The sequence below is a fragment of the Mauremys mutica genome, unplaced genomic scaffold (assembly GCF_020497125.1).
Source record: "Mauremys mutica isolate MM-2020 ecotype Southern unplaced genomic scaffold, ASM2049712v1 Super-Scaffold_100101, whole genome shotgun sequence".
In the NCBI taxonomy this organism is placed as follows: Eukaryota; Metazoa; Chordata; order Testudines; family Geoemydidae; genus Mauremys; species Mauremys mutica.
The window spans coordinates 444,054-457,468 of NW_025423268.1; the positions used below are offsets into that span (position 1 = coordinate 444,054).

The 13,415-nt window shown below is 51.2% G+C and overlaps 3 non-coding genes across 3 annotated transcripts; 2 read left to right on the forward strand and 1 right to left on the reverse strand.

The window, feature by feature from the left end:
* Nucleotides 1–1,280: 1,280 nt before the first annotated feature.
* On the reverse strand, nucleotides 1,281–1,353 carry TRNAF-AAA. The gene has a single exon. It is a non-coding gene; the product is annotated as a tRNA-Phe (tRNA).
* Nucleotides 1,354–4,005: 2,652 nt separating this feature from the next.
* TRNAK-CUU lies at nucleotides 4,006–4,078 on the forward strand. The gene has a single exon. It is a non-coding gene; the product is annotated as a tRNA-Lys (tRNA).
* Nucleotides 4,079–13,341: 9,263 nt separating this feature from the next.
* On the forward strand, nucleotides 13,342–13,415 carry TRNAM-CAU. Its single transcript has one exon. It is a non-coding gene; the product is annotated as a tRNA-Met (tRNA).

Consider the following 13,415-nt stretch of genomic DNA (forward strand, 5'->3'; position numbering starts at 1 on the left):
AAACTAGGGCTCAAACACTGGACCCCCCAGTTAAAAGCCTCATGTTCTTCCCACCAGCGGCTTCCTCTCGCAGGACTTTCTCTCCTCCTCCATCAACTATAATCCTGATCTACCACGTCCGTGGGGCCTGCCCTGAGTCCCCGCATCCCCCTACTTTGTCTTTTTCCCTGCAGGCTGCAAAAATGTCAGGGGAGGCCACCCCCTCCCTTCACTCGATGCTCCCGCTCAAATCGGCCAGCTGCAGCCTCATCTCCTGGAACTCGGCCAGCTGTTGCTTGGTCCGGTCGTACAGTCACAGGCTGACTGGCTTCCCTGCCTGGATGCTCTTGTGGAAATCCCACAGGCGACGCTGCAGGACTTGGCACTGTTGGTTTCTTTAATGTTGCGGTGTTTGCCTGACCACTGGAACAAAGCCGCCAACTCCTCCCTCACCGACTCCCACCAATCCCCCTAGTTACCATAGGACCCTCTGATGCTTTCCCGTTCTGCCAACACCTCCAGGCCTCCCCCTCTGCTCCTTTATCTTGCAAGCTCTGGATGTTCAGCTTCCAATATCCTCTGCCCTGGGTCAGAGAATTGCCCACATTGAGCACACGGTGAGAACTGTGTGATCCGAACAGTCCATTGGCACCACCCTGCACTGGGCTGTCGACGTGCTCTCCTTCATGGAAATCCGGTCAGTGCGACTCCTGGCCTGTCCCCGCAGAAAGGTGTATCCCCTCTGCGGCTGGTGTGAGCTCGGGTCAGAGGAATAGGAGGCTACCGCCCGCCCTCCACTGGTTCCATTACAGAGAAACACGTTCTCTAAGCCAACCTCACTACAGACCTGCGCCAGGTAGCACTCATTGTAAAAACATTTCCTCTCACGGTCAAGAAAACAGGACCAGTGGTTCTCAGGCCGGCTGACACAATTAAAATTCACCTCAACAGTCAAGAGGAAGGGAGCCAGTTCCTACCATAGATCTTTCCTTTCACACCTTAACATCAAGTGCCTCCTCTTGGGCCTCTGAATCCCTGCCACATTCCACGTGCCAGATGCCCCTTCCCCAATACTGTCGTCACTCAGCTTTGCAGAGGAACTTTCCTTCTAAGTCCCTGCCCCATCCTGTTCTTGCCATTTTGGGTTGACAAAGAAGTCATGTGGGAAAGACAGCTCCCACCATCCTTATAGAGGAAGAAACCCATGCTCAGGAGCTCAATATCAGGTATTTGCCTCAGGTCAAGGTGCTGCTGCTGTCCCTGGGAGCAAGCCACCCCTGCACAAAGAAGATGAAAAAACCTGCCGAAGCCTGTGTTTGAACCAGGGACCGTTAGATCTTTAGTCTAACGCTCTCCCAACTGAGCTACTTTGGCAACTGTTTGGGAGTATTTTGGCCTGTTGCTTCTCTGCCCGGGATGGTTTTGCAGCCGTGGAACACAAAAGAGACATCATTGTGAGCAGCCCATGAAGACAAGACTTGCTTTTCCCTGCCTTGCTGAGCTTGACTTGCTGCCTCACCCTGTTCCTGCCCTAGTGCCTAGGTTGACCTGGTGGTAGAAGGGAACTAGGGGCCAGTGGTGCAGGGAGGAAGTTGAGCTGGACCCTAAGCTAGACTAGACTCTGGCGGTGAGAGTCTGGCCACCGCCTGCCGCCCCACCCTGTTGTCCTGGCTTCCCCCACTGGGTGTCATTTCGGGAGTGAAGTGGGGCTTCTGTTAGGTTGGTCATGTCTGTAAGGCCATCAAATGGGTATTTGGCTTCTGAGTGAATGTGAGGAATGTGCAATTATGAGAGGGAATTTCCATCCTTCCTTTATGCACTATTAAGAGCCCCAGTGGCCTAATGGATAAGGCATTGGCTTCTTAAGACAGGGATTGTGGGGTCAAGTCCCATGTGGGGTGAAAAACTCCTTTCTTCTTGTATATTGCAAAGAAACCTTGGTCTTATTTTCACCAAGGAAGTTGGGAGATGTTGGAACACAAAGTACTGCATCTTGGGAGCAATCCCCCAGAAATGACATCTTCCATTTGACAAATGCTTTCTAGACCCATCAGTAGCAAACACTTAATACTAGTGTTTGTCTGAGAATAGAGTGAAGGGAAGTGTTTACTCCGACACCTCAGTGAAAGAGCAAGGCCATTCTGAAAGAGAATGGATCTGTCTGGAGGCAAAGCAGAACCTGAAAATGAGCAACAGTGTGAAAAGAAGAACTTCAAATGTGTGTTAGGTGTTAGGTTGGTCTGACAAATTTCAAGAAAATACCAATGCTCGTAGACTGATGCAGACACTGGCTGTTTCTGATCTTTTACTGACAGTTCATTGAGAAATATTTTCCTTAACTATGTTATGGAATATTGGGTGGGCTGTGAAGGCACCATTCCTCCTGCTTTCGCCCTTCGAGACAACACCGCTACACGTGCACCTTCCAGTCAACTGCTAGAGAAGACAACACAGACAGGGATGGCAGCAGGGCAGACTGGAGCTGCACGGAGATGGTGGGACCAGGTCTCATCAATGGGGAGGTGGCCACCCCACCATGCACAAGGCTGAGCCAGTAAGTGCGGCGTGTGCTCCACGGTGCCCCTACTCCCTGCATGTGGTGGTGGAGGGCAGTTACTGAGTTCGGTTGGTCTGGCAAATTTAGGGCTTGGCTACACTTGCAGAGGTAGAGCACTGGGAATGAAACCACAGCAGGGAAACCGCTGCCGTGTGTTCACACTGACCGCTGCAAGCGCACTGGAGTGGCCACATTAGCAGCTCTGGCAATGCCACAGAGAGCAGTGCACTGTGGTAGCTATCCCAGTGTGCAAGTAGCTGCAACGTGCTTTTCAAATGGGGGACGGGGGTGGAGTGTGACAGGGAGTGTGTTGTGTGTACGTGGGGGGGGGGAGACAGTGTGTTTGGGGGAGTTGAGAGTGTGTCAGCATGCTGTCTTGTGTGTTCGGAGAGCAGCAGACCCCCCCCATACACACTCACAACAGCAGCATTCCACACTAATGGTTGCTTTGTCCTAGAGCAGATAAGCAGCCGGCTGTCAGAAACAGAGCTTTGAAAGGGGATATCCGCATGCCTGCAGCCGATTTCAAAACAGTGACCAGAGTGGGCACTTGACTTCAGGGGATTATGGGACATTTCCTGAGGCCAATCACAGTGCAGTGATGCCCAGGCGTTTCAGCTGAGGCGCAGTGAGCTTTATGCTTCTCATGGAGGTGGATTACCAGGAGAGCTCCAGCGGCAGAGCCCAGGCGCTCCATGTGCCTTGCCAGTGTGGACACCTCAGGAGTTAAGGCTGCTTTAATGCGCTCAAACTTGCAAGTGTTGCCAAGCCCTTAGAACAGGGACAGGGGCACACTTGGAAGAGGGAAACTGCTCCACACGCTAGCCCGGGCAGCCGCCCATTTTCTTTGGCAAGTCAGGAAGGGCAAAGGCGAGACTGGAAGCACCTGGGGCTCATGCCCCAGCCTTTGTGACACCCACCCCCCACTCCTTCCCAGGGCTCTAGCTGAAGCCAGAGCATTGGCCTGAGCGGCCAAGAAGAGGTTCCAGCTGTGAAGAAAGCAGGACTTGCAGCACAAATTGAGCACAACCATGAGGGGACTCAAATCCTGAATCATCCGATCCACAGGGAGATGCCTTATCCTTTAGGCCACATGATGAGGGGGCTAAGCTCTTCTTTGGAAAAGCCGGACACTGTGTTTCTCGGATCATCTACTGAGCGGGGCTGAGACTCTCTGGGCACAAGAAGTTGAGTTCCCAGTGACACGTGAGACTTAATTCTCTTGAGCCAGGTGCAGGGCTTTGGCAGAGAGGCTCAGGGATGGGGGATTGGGGTGCAGCGGATGGACCGGCTGTCTAGTTGCGGAGATTCAGTCGCACTGAGGCACAGGAGGGAGGAGGAGGAGGAGGAGGGATCCTGCTGACAGGCAGTGGCAGTGCAGAAAAAGAGGAGGGGTTCCTTGGACTTTTTTTGCCTCTTTTGCCTGCCTGCTCACTCTTGTGGTGAACGGTGAAGATGTTTCTCAACAAGCCCAGGTAGCTCAGTTGGTAGAGCATCAGGCTCTTAATCTGAGGGTCCAGGGTTCAAGCCCCTGTCTGGGTGCTCAGCTTTCAAATTGCCTTGTGTGCCAGGAGCCAAACTCTGTTCAGAGCCACACAGGGATTCCCAGAAGCTGTGGCCATTTCCTGGAAAGGTTCCTTTCCTTAGCAATCAGGAGAGAGGCCACATCCACAGGATGAGGCCTAGAACACGCAGTCTCTGGCTGCCAGGAAGTGCTGTGGGGCCAGGTGCTGAGAAAGCCCAGAGGGGGAGCAGCAGAGATCAGGGGAAGAGAGACAGAGAAGCAATGAGGACAGAGCACAAGTGTAAAGGGGGCATCTGGTCTGGCTATTGTGGGGAACTTGCCTGGTTTATACATGACCCTGGTGGAATTGGCCAGTGGAAGAATCTAAGTCCCCACTCCCTTACCCAGAGGCTGCCTGACCTCGAGGACTGTTAGGATACAGATGTTCAGGCCTGTCTGCAAAGCCCTGTACTTTAAGAATTTAGGTGTATTTTTATCACTTAGTAGTTGTGAAATCCTCCCTTCTGTATTGTTTTGTATGTTTATTTGCATGGTGGAATATAATTGGTTAAATAATCATTTTACAGTATGTTAGGATTGGTTAGTTACATTTCAGTAAAATGATTGGTTAAGGAATAGCTAAGCAGAACTCAGGTTTTACTATATAGTCTGCAGTCAATCAGGAAGGTGGGGGGAGGGGGGAAATGGGACCAGGGACTGGGGATGGGGGAATTGGGATCATGTTTTGCTACAGGGGGAAATGGGAACAGGGGATGGGAACAGAAACAGGGACACAGGCAAGGCTCTGTGGTATCAGAGCTGGGAAGGGGGACACTAAGGAAGGAAACTGGAATCATGCTTGCTGGACGTTCACCCCAATAAACATCGAATTGTTTGCGCCTTTGGACTTCTGGTACTGTTGCTCTCTGTTCATGCGAGAAGGACCAGGGAAGTGAGAGGGTGAAGGAATAAGCCCTCTAACACTGTCATTTGTTGCTCTAGGCTCCATATGTACGTGCACATTCACATCCCACTCCTGACACAATCACTGTTTTCTATCTGACGAAATAGCCTAATTTCAACCTCTCCTGTAACATTACACCACCAACTATTTAGCATTTGTATGAGAGAAGTTGGAGGGAATTCAAACATCTTCAAAAGTGGTGCATCTAGAGCCCCTAGCTGGGTAAATTCCAAGCTCCTTACCCAGAAGAGTCTTGGCCTGGCTTGAGGGGGGCAGGCTTGGCTGGTCAATATAGAGGGGGAGGGAGAAGGGTACATTGACAGTGTAGAATGTGAGGCTCATAAGCTGTGGTTATGTGCTCTGAGAGTTATCCCCTTGCTTTCCATTTAAGGTCAGGGAGGGATATTATAACCAAGTGTTCTGGCAAAACTTTTCCCCCGGCCTGGTCAGTGAATCCTATGGTGAGAAACTTTCTGTGCATTTCAGTTTCTTGTATTGCTGGCTGGGGCCTGAGGTGCTGGAAGGAAAATGTCCATGGAAAACTTGGACATCACTGTTGTCCGAAAAAAGGCAGGTGTTAGACACAATCGCTTCTCGTATTCCCGTGGAATCTGAGTCTAGCTGAAGAATTTCTGTCTATCCTAGAGAGAATCATTCCATTGTAAATACAAATGCAATGAGATCTTCAGGTCGAGTCAGCGCCTTTTAAAAATATTTTGTGAGCAAAAAGCCATTCTTTGCCTTGTTGATAAGGACAAGAAGCCCTCTTTTCCTTTCCATTTCACATGCAAAATGAATGGAGATTTTCATTGAAAAACTTCTGGTTTTTAGGGGGAATTGAACCCAGGCCATGGTGGTTAAAACACCAGAACACACTGCTTAAAGCACCCAGGGAGAGCTGTTTTTTCTCCCAGCTAGTGTTGTTTTTCTCAGCCTCCTACTTCACCAATGTCAGACTCTGAGTGCAGTTAAGCTCTGGAATAGGCTCCCAAAGGCATCTGTGGTGTCTCTGTCCTCAGAGGTTTTTAAGAACAAGTTGAACAAACCTCTGTCGAGGATACTCTGCATATACTTGGTCCCATAGACAACCTGCTCTGGCTCTATCTGCTACCTTCATCGTGTTTGGATGTAAAGGTGGGAAATGATGGGGAAATTGGCCCCTCTTTCAAGTTTAAATGTTGTAACTTCTACATCTAGACCGGGGTGGCCAACCTGAGCCAATGTAACTGCCAAACGTGCACCTTTGTATGCAACTGCTGAGTCAGTTGTGAACCTTGCTACCATTATCATTATCCCTTTGAAAGAATGATGGTGATGGACACTTGGCTGTATATCCCAGAGTGCCCTGGATGTCTACAGGCTGCATTAGCCAATCCAAGCATTTGGCACTTACAGATGGGCACCTCTGTATTGTGCCTGAGGCCTGGTCTACACTAGGATCTTAAATCGAATTTAGCAGCGTTAATTCGAACTAATCGCTCAACCGTCCACACCAGGAAGCCATTTAATTCGAACTAGGGGGCTCCTTAGTTCGAATTTGGTACTCCACCCCGACAGGTGGAGTAACGCTAAATTCGCACTTGCTAGCTCGAATTAGGCTAGGTGTGGATGCAAATCGAACTTAGTAGCTCCGGGAGCTATCCCACAGTGCACCACTCTGTTGACGCTCTGGACAGCAGTCCGAGCTTGGATGTTCTGAGCAGCCACACAGGAAATGACCCGGGAAAATTTGAAATCCTTTTCCTGTCTGGACAGTTAGACTCTCATTTCTTGCTTTGACATCGGGGCAAGCTCCGCGGCACCTGCAACGATGCAGAGCTCTCCAGCAGAGGAGTCAGCCCAATGCAAGAATAGAAAGAGATCCCCAGCATGGACAGACCGGGAAGTCCAGGATCTGATCGCAGTGTGGGGCGAGGAGTCTGTGCTGTCGGAGCTGCGCTCCAACAAGCGTAATGCAAAGACCTTCGAGAAGGTCTCCCAAGCCATGACACAGAAAGGATACAGCCGGGATGCGATGCAGTGCCGCGTGAAAGTCAAGGACCTGAGGCAAGGCTATCAAAAAGTCAGAGCGGCAAACGGACGCTCCGGAGCACAGCCCCAGACATGCCGCTTCTACGAGGCACTGCATGCCATTCTCGGTGGGTCTGCCACCACTGTCCCACCAGTGACCGTGGACTCAGTGGATGGCATAGTGAGCCAGGACAGTTCCTACTCGATGTTCGCCGATGGGCAAGACGACGAAGGGTCTGTGGAGGAAGGCGCAGGCGACAGCGAACACAATGCCGCTTTCCCTGACAGCCAGGATCTGTTCCTCACCCTCACAGAGATCCCCTACTAACCCTCACCGGCCGTGAACCCGGACTCAGAGTCAGGGGAAGGATCAGGCGGTAAGTCGTATAAACAAGAAAATATTTATTTGCTCGAAAACATGTATACCAAAAATATAAATTCTATCTATAAATACTATATCTAAAAGTTTTTAAAGGGAAACTAAACGAACAGTAGGTCTACACAGATTGGGATGGAACAATAGTCCTCCATGGACAATTCCACAAATGCTTCAAACAGTTCCTCAAATACCCTCCGCAGGAGGTTTCGAGGAAGAGGTGCCTTATTTGGTCCTCCGGTGAAGCTCACTCTTCCACGCCACGACATCCTCAGATACAGGGGAACCATCGCCTCTACCAGCATGGCCGCGTAGGGTCCCGGTCGGTGAAGTGCTTCCCTTAACATCCTTTCTTTCTGCACTCGAGAGACACGCCTCAGGGTAATCTCGTTACTGAAGTGCTGCATCTAATTAGGGCAATTAGCGAATAGTTACTGTTCTTAATGGTTTACTTATACTTTGCATAACAAAGCCCCGTGCTTAGCAGCCACGTGCTGTAGGCCACACAGGAAAAGCATACATTGATCTTTCCCCTGCAGTGTCGGGAGTGGCTGCAAAAGGGTCATAGTATCTGATTTCCAGATTGCCTTTAGCACGACGGCACAGCTATCCGTTAACTGATAAGCATAATGTACTGTAAGGCTTACCAGGACTCTCTGCTAGAGGGATTCTGCTATCTCTCCCGACTTCTCCGCTCTCCTGTGCAATGGCGCAGCCAATCAGAGCGTAGGCCAAAATGTTGTGCTTCTCTGGAGACCACGTGACACTTGTTGTCCGGTACGGTCTTCTTCATAGAAATTGACTAGACGGTGTTCACTGTTCGCCAAAATGTATCTGTACAAGGAAATCACTAACTTTCCCATCACACAGCTTCGGCTCCTTCCCGGACTGCCCCGGCATCCCCCTCGCAGAGACTGGCAATGATTAGACGGCGAAAGAAGAAGACTAGGGACGACATGTTCGCTGAACTGATGGCCTGCTCCCAAGCAGAGGCTGCAGAGCAGAAACACTGGAGGGAGACCCTATGTGAGCAGCATCGCACACTCATGGAACGTGAGGATAGGTGGCGGCAGGAAGACCAGCAGACCACCCAAACGCTGCTTGGTCTCATGAAGGAACAAACGGACACGCTTCGTCGCCTTGTTGATGTCCTGCAGGACCGCAGGCTGGAGGACAGGGCCCCCCTGCAGTGTCTCTGCAATCGCCCTCCCCAGCCAAGAAGTCCTGGCCCCTCCTCACCCAAAAGTACAAGACGGAGGGGTGGTAGAGGCCGTGAGAACTGTCACTGAACCAGAGCAGAGCGGCCGTGTACCCCGCACTTCTCACGTTAGAAATTTGTAGAAGTGCTTCCCTTATAGGCTCAGCCAGTCCCAAATCCAAGGTTCATCCCCCCACTGTTTATTAGATTAATAAAAGATGTTTGCTGTTAATCACTGTTTCCGTCATGTCTTTCCTGTCAGAGGATTTTTCGGTGTATGGGGTGGACAGGGGTTTCATACTTGCACGGTATAGCCTACAGTACCAGGGTACAGACTTGGGGAAAGGATCAACTGCGGGGCACACACACACTGCAGTCAGTAGGCACCAGGGTCATTCTGTGTTGTGTATGCTGCCCCTGATCATTTCGTAATGTGTATGCTTGTCCAGGGTCCTAGCGCCTGCCACGCCATTACTGTGAAGGCAGGCTGCCCTTACGATGCACTTGCAACGGATCCACGAGCCTATCCGCTGCCCTGAGCCCCAACAAGAGCCCTCATCCACGGACAGATAGTCACCCTTCTCCCACACCCATCACCCCTTCCCACGCAGAAACCCGCAGCCCACTGCCGTCATCCAAACCCCTATGCAAAGAAGGCACCACTCGCCCCTTCCTGCAAACCCTCCCCTTCATGCAGAACCACTGTCATCCGTCCCCCACCCCAGAGACCTATGTAGGAGCAGGAGGATGTCAGTCCTCTATGGAGGAAGCGGTCTGTACGTCAGTGCACACCGTGCCCAGCACAGTATGCGTCCATGTCTCAACACCAGAACAGAAATGCAAAGTAAAAGAAAGATTTATTAATAATGAGTGTAACAATTAATTTGCTTAAAAACGTGCTTTGGAAGTGGGGGAAACTTGGAGAACGCGGCATGTAGCCGCAGATCCAAATCGACACAAACTGACACAGGCCCAGGGTCAGTTTCTCTTGAAAGCAAGTGGAGAGTCATAGGTTACCCTGCTCTCCGAGGAAACTTGCTTTCAAAGCCTCCCGGATACAGAGCGCTTCCCGCTGGGATATTCTCTCGGCACGGGTGTCTGACTGAGCGTAAACTGCAGCCAGGCGATTTGCCTCAACCTCCCATCCGGACAAAAAGGCCTCGCCCTTGCTCTCACACAGATTGTGCAGCACACAGCATGCAGCAATAACTACGGGGATATTCTTTTCGCTGATGTCCGAGCGAGTGAGTAAGCTCCGCCATCTCCCCTTGAGACGTCCGAAAGCACACTCCACCACCATTCTGCACTTGCTCAGCCGGTAGTTGAAGAGTTCCTTCTCTCTGTCCAGGGCGCCTGTATAGGGCTTCATGAGCCAGGGCATTAGCGGGTAGGCTGGGTCCCCGAGGATCACTGTAGGCATCTGCACATCCCCAACCGTTATTTTGTGGTCCGGGAAGAAAGTACCTGCCTGGAGGAGTCTAAAGAGACCAGAGCTCCTGAACACACGCGCGTCATGAACCTTGCCCGCCCACCTGACGTTGATGTTGGTAAAACGTCCCCTATGGTCCACCAGTCCTTGCAGCACCATGGAAAAGTAGCCCTTTCGGTTAATGTAATCGCTGGCCTGGTGGGCCGGTGCCAGGATAGGGATGTGAGTCCCATCTATAGCCCCACCGCAGTTTGGGAATCCCATCGTGGCGAAGCCGTCTATGACAACCTGGACGTTTCCCAGGGTCACCACCTTTGAGAGCAGTTGCTCAACGATTGCGTGGGCTACTTGCATCACAGCAACCCCCACGGTAGATTTGCCCACACCAAAGTGGTTCGCTACTGACCGGTAGCTGTCTGGCGTGGCAAGTTTCCAGAGGGCTATGGCCACTCGCTTCTGCACACTCAGGGCTGCTCGCATCCGGGTGTCCTGGCGCTTCAGGGCAGGGGACAGCAAGTCACACAGTTCAAGGAAAGTGCCCTTACGCATCCTGAAGTTTCACAGCCACTCTGTGTCATCCCAGACCTGCAGCACTATGCGGTCCCACCAGTCCGTGCTTGTTTCCCGGGCCCAGAATCTCCGTTCCACAGCATGAACTTGACCCATTGCCACCATGATCTCCACTGCCCGGCGTACCCTGCTTTCTGAGAGGTCTGCGCCACTCTCCTCACCGCGCTGCCGGAGCCTCCTCGCCCGATTTCTCAGCAGCTGACTGTTGCAGAGGTGGACGATAAGGTGCGAGGAGTTGACAATGGCCATAAGTGCAGCGATGATCGCAGCGGGCTCCATGCTTGCAGTGCTGTGGCGTCCGCGCTGTCACTGACCAGAAAAGTGCGCGAACAGATTTCCCGCCGGCGCTTTCAGGGAGGGAGGGCGTTTGTGAGTGACGGTTGAATGATGACAGTTACCCAAAACCACCCTCGACACATTTTTCCCCCAGCAGGCATTGCGAGCTCTACCCAGCATTCCAATGGGCAGCGGGGACTGCGGGAACTGTGGGATAGCTTCCCACAGTGCACCGCTTCCAAAGTCGACGCTGGCCCCGTGAATGTGGACTCAGAAATTCGAATTAGTGTATTTAGTATGGATACACAAATTCGACTTCATAAGGTCGAATCCACAAATTCGAACTAAGTTGATTCGAAATAGTCTTGTAGTGTAGACAAGGCCTGAGTCTTGTACAGCTATGAAAGGCTGGTAGATGCCGATATTTTCCCGTCTTTTTAACCAGCACTAATACCCAGCCAGGCCAGGGCTGGGAAGAGAGAGAGAGCAGCAGGTTTCCCCTATTGTGGCCATCTCGCTTTTTCTTGACTAGCTTCACCTCTGCACCAACTTGTACTTTCCACATGTGAGCCTGGTTAGCTCAGTTGGCAAAGCATCAGACTTTTAATCTGAGGGTCCAGGGTTCAAGTCCCTGGTCAGGTAAAAACTCTTCACTGTGATTATAAAAAACTGTCTTTCTGGAGTCTTGTTCAGTGTTACTCTTTCTCTCCAGGATTTTGCCTTTCCTAAGAAGGGCCTTTCTGTGGGGGGGATTGAAGGAGCAACTCCTTGACATCCCCTCTGTCCTTGCAGGTTGGAGGAATAAAGTCCTCTGGGCATAGAGCATGTTCCTCCCCTGCACACACAAACACACAGAATATTCATAAGGAATTAGAATTAGAATCCACCACTTTCCTTGGGAGCTTGTTCCTGTCGTGAATCATCCTCGCTGTTGAATATTTGTGCCTTAGTTGTAATATGAATTTGTCTCTTTTCACCTTCCAGCCATTGGGTATTGTTATGCCTTTCTCTGCTCGATTAAAGAGCCCTTTCATACCCAATCTTTTCTCTCCATTAAGGCCCTTCAACACTTCAGTGAAATCACCTTTCAATCTTCTTTTGATAAGCTAAACAGGTTGAGTTCGTTCAATAGCAAAGAGCTACCAAATGTTCTGAGGGCTGGAGAAAAATGTCTTCTAGGGAAAGTGGTGGATTCTCCATCTCTTGATATCATTTAATGGAGACTAGAGGCCTTTCTGGAATGTGTTTGCCCAAAAGTAGCTATTGTGTCATACAGGAGGCCTGTGATATGCAGGGGGTCAGATTAGATGCTCTAATGGTCTCTTCTGGCCATAAAGTCGACTAATTTCTGAAAAACTGAGTGTAGCATTGGGAGCAGCGTCTGATGTTTCCCTGTCTAGCTGGCTTGCTGCCTAGAACGAACGCTCCTTGAGTGGGGTGATCCACAGGGAGTAGCTCAAACCTCCAAAGTGCCTGGGCAGGGGCAGGACATTAGCACAGCAAGGGAGGGGTGTGGCAGTGACATCACAAAGGCCTTTTGCAGGACCTCAGACTATTGGTCCAAGGTGGTGGGGAGGTGGTGACCTCACAGAGAGATGCTGACATCAGGCAGGCAGGACAGGGGTGAGGGGCCAGGGAAACCTCAGAGACCCCTGTGGCTTTGCTTCAGCAAGTCTCCTTCTCCAGGTCTCTCTTTGAGGACTGAGAGAGTATTCGGGTTCAGGCACGTGAGTGCTAGGAGGAACCTCTTTCGAGTTTTCTCCTTCCCTTTTCCTGATTTTACTAGAAAACAGCCGTCCCTGTTTAGAAGGTAAGAGCCTCCTTGATGGAAGGGGTGTCCTGGGGGTGTCACAGTTCGGATGCCGGTGCCCCCCCCACAATGTAAGGAAGTTCCCCCCACCCTGCTCTGTGTTCGCAGGGCGGGAGAGAGCAGCATCCACGGCAGTGATTTGCTCCTGGCTGCCGGAGCAGAGCAGCAGGCTCAGCTGTCAGAACTTCCCAGAGTGATGAAAGGGGAGGGGCCCATGGCTCTGTAGGAGGAATGCAGGGCAGATGAGTTCATAGCGGGCATTGTGGGATACTGGGGAAGGCCAGTTATGGTGATATAATGAACAGCAGCGTTTACTCTGTTACTTTAAGTTTGCTGCAAAAAGCTCTAGACCTCTCATCGAAGTCATTTTATTTTGTCAGCAAAACAGGGCACTTTTGTCACCAGACATAGCATTGCAGTGTGTACACCAGCCACAAGCTACCGACCGAGAGAGCGTTGTGTGTTTTTCACACACCTGAGCAATATAATTCTGCTGAAACAACTTTGTAGTGCAGACCTGGCCAAAGATTCACTCACACACAGCTTGCTAGGAAAACCTCACCTGCTCCTCTGCTTTGCAGAATCCAAACACAAGCAAAGCTTGTCAGGCCCTGGTGGCGATGGCAAGGAGTCAGGTGTGGGCAGACAGTCTGTTATAGTTACCCCCAGGCACCATGGCTTAGTTGGCTAAAGCTTCTGTTTCATAAAAAGAAGAGCCTAGGTTCAACTCCTAGTGGTGCCT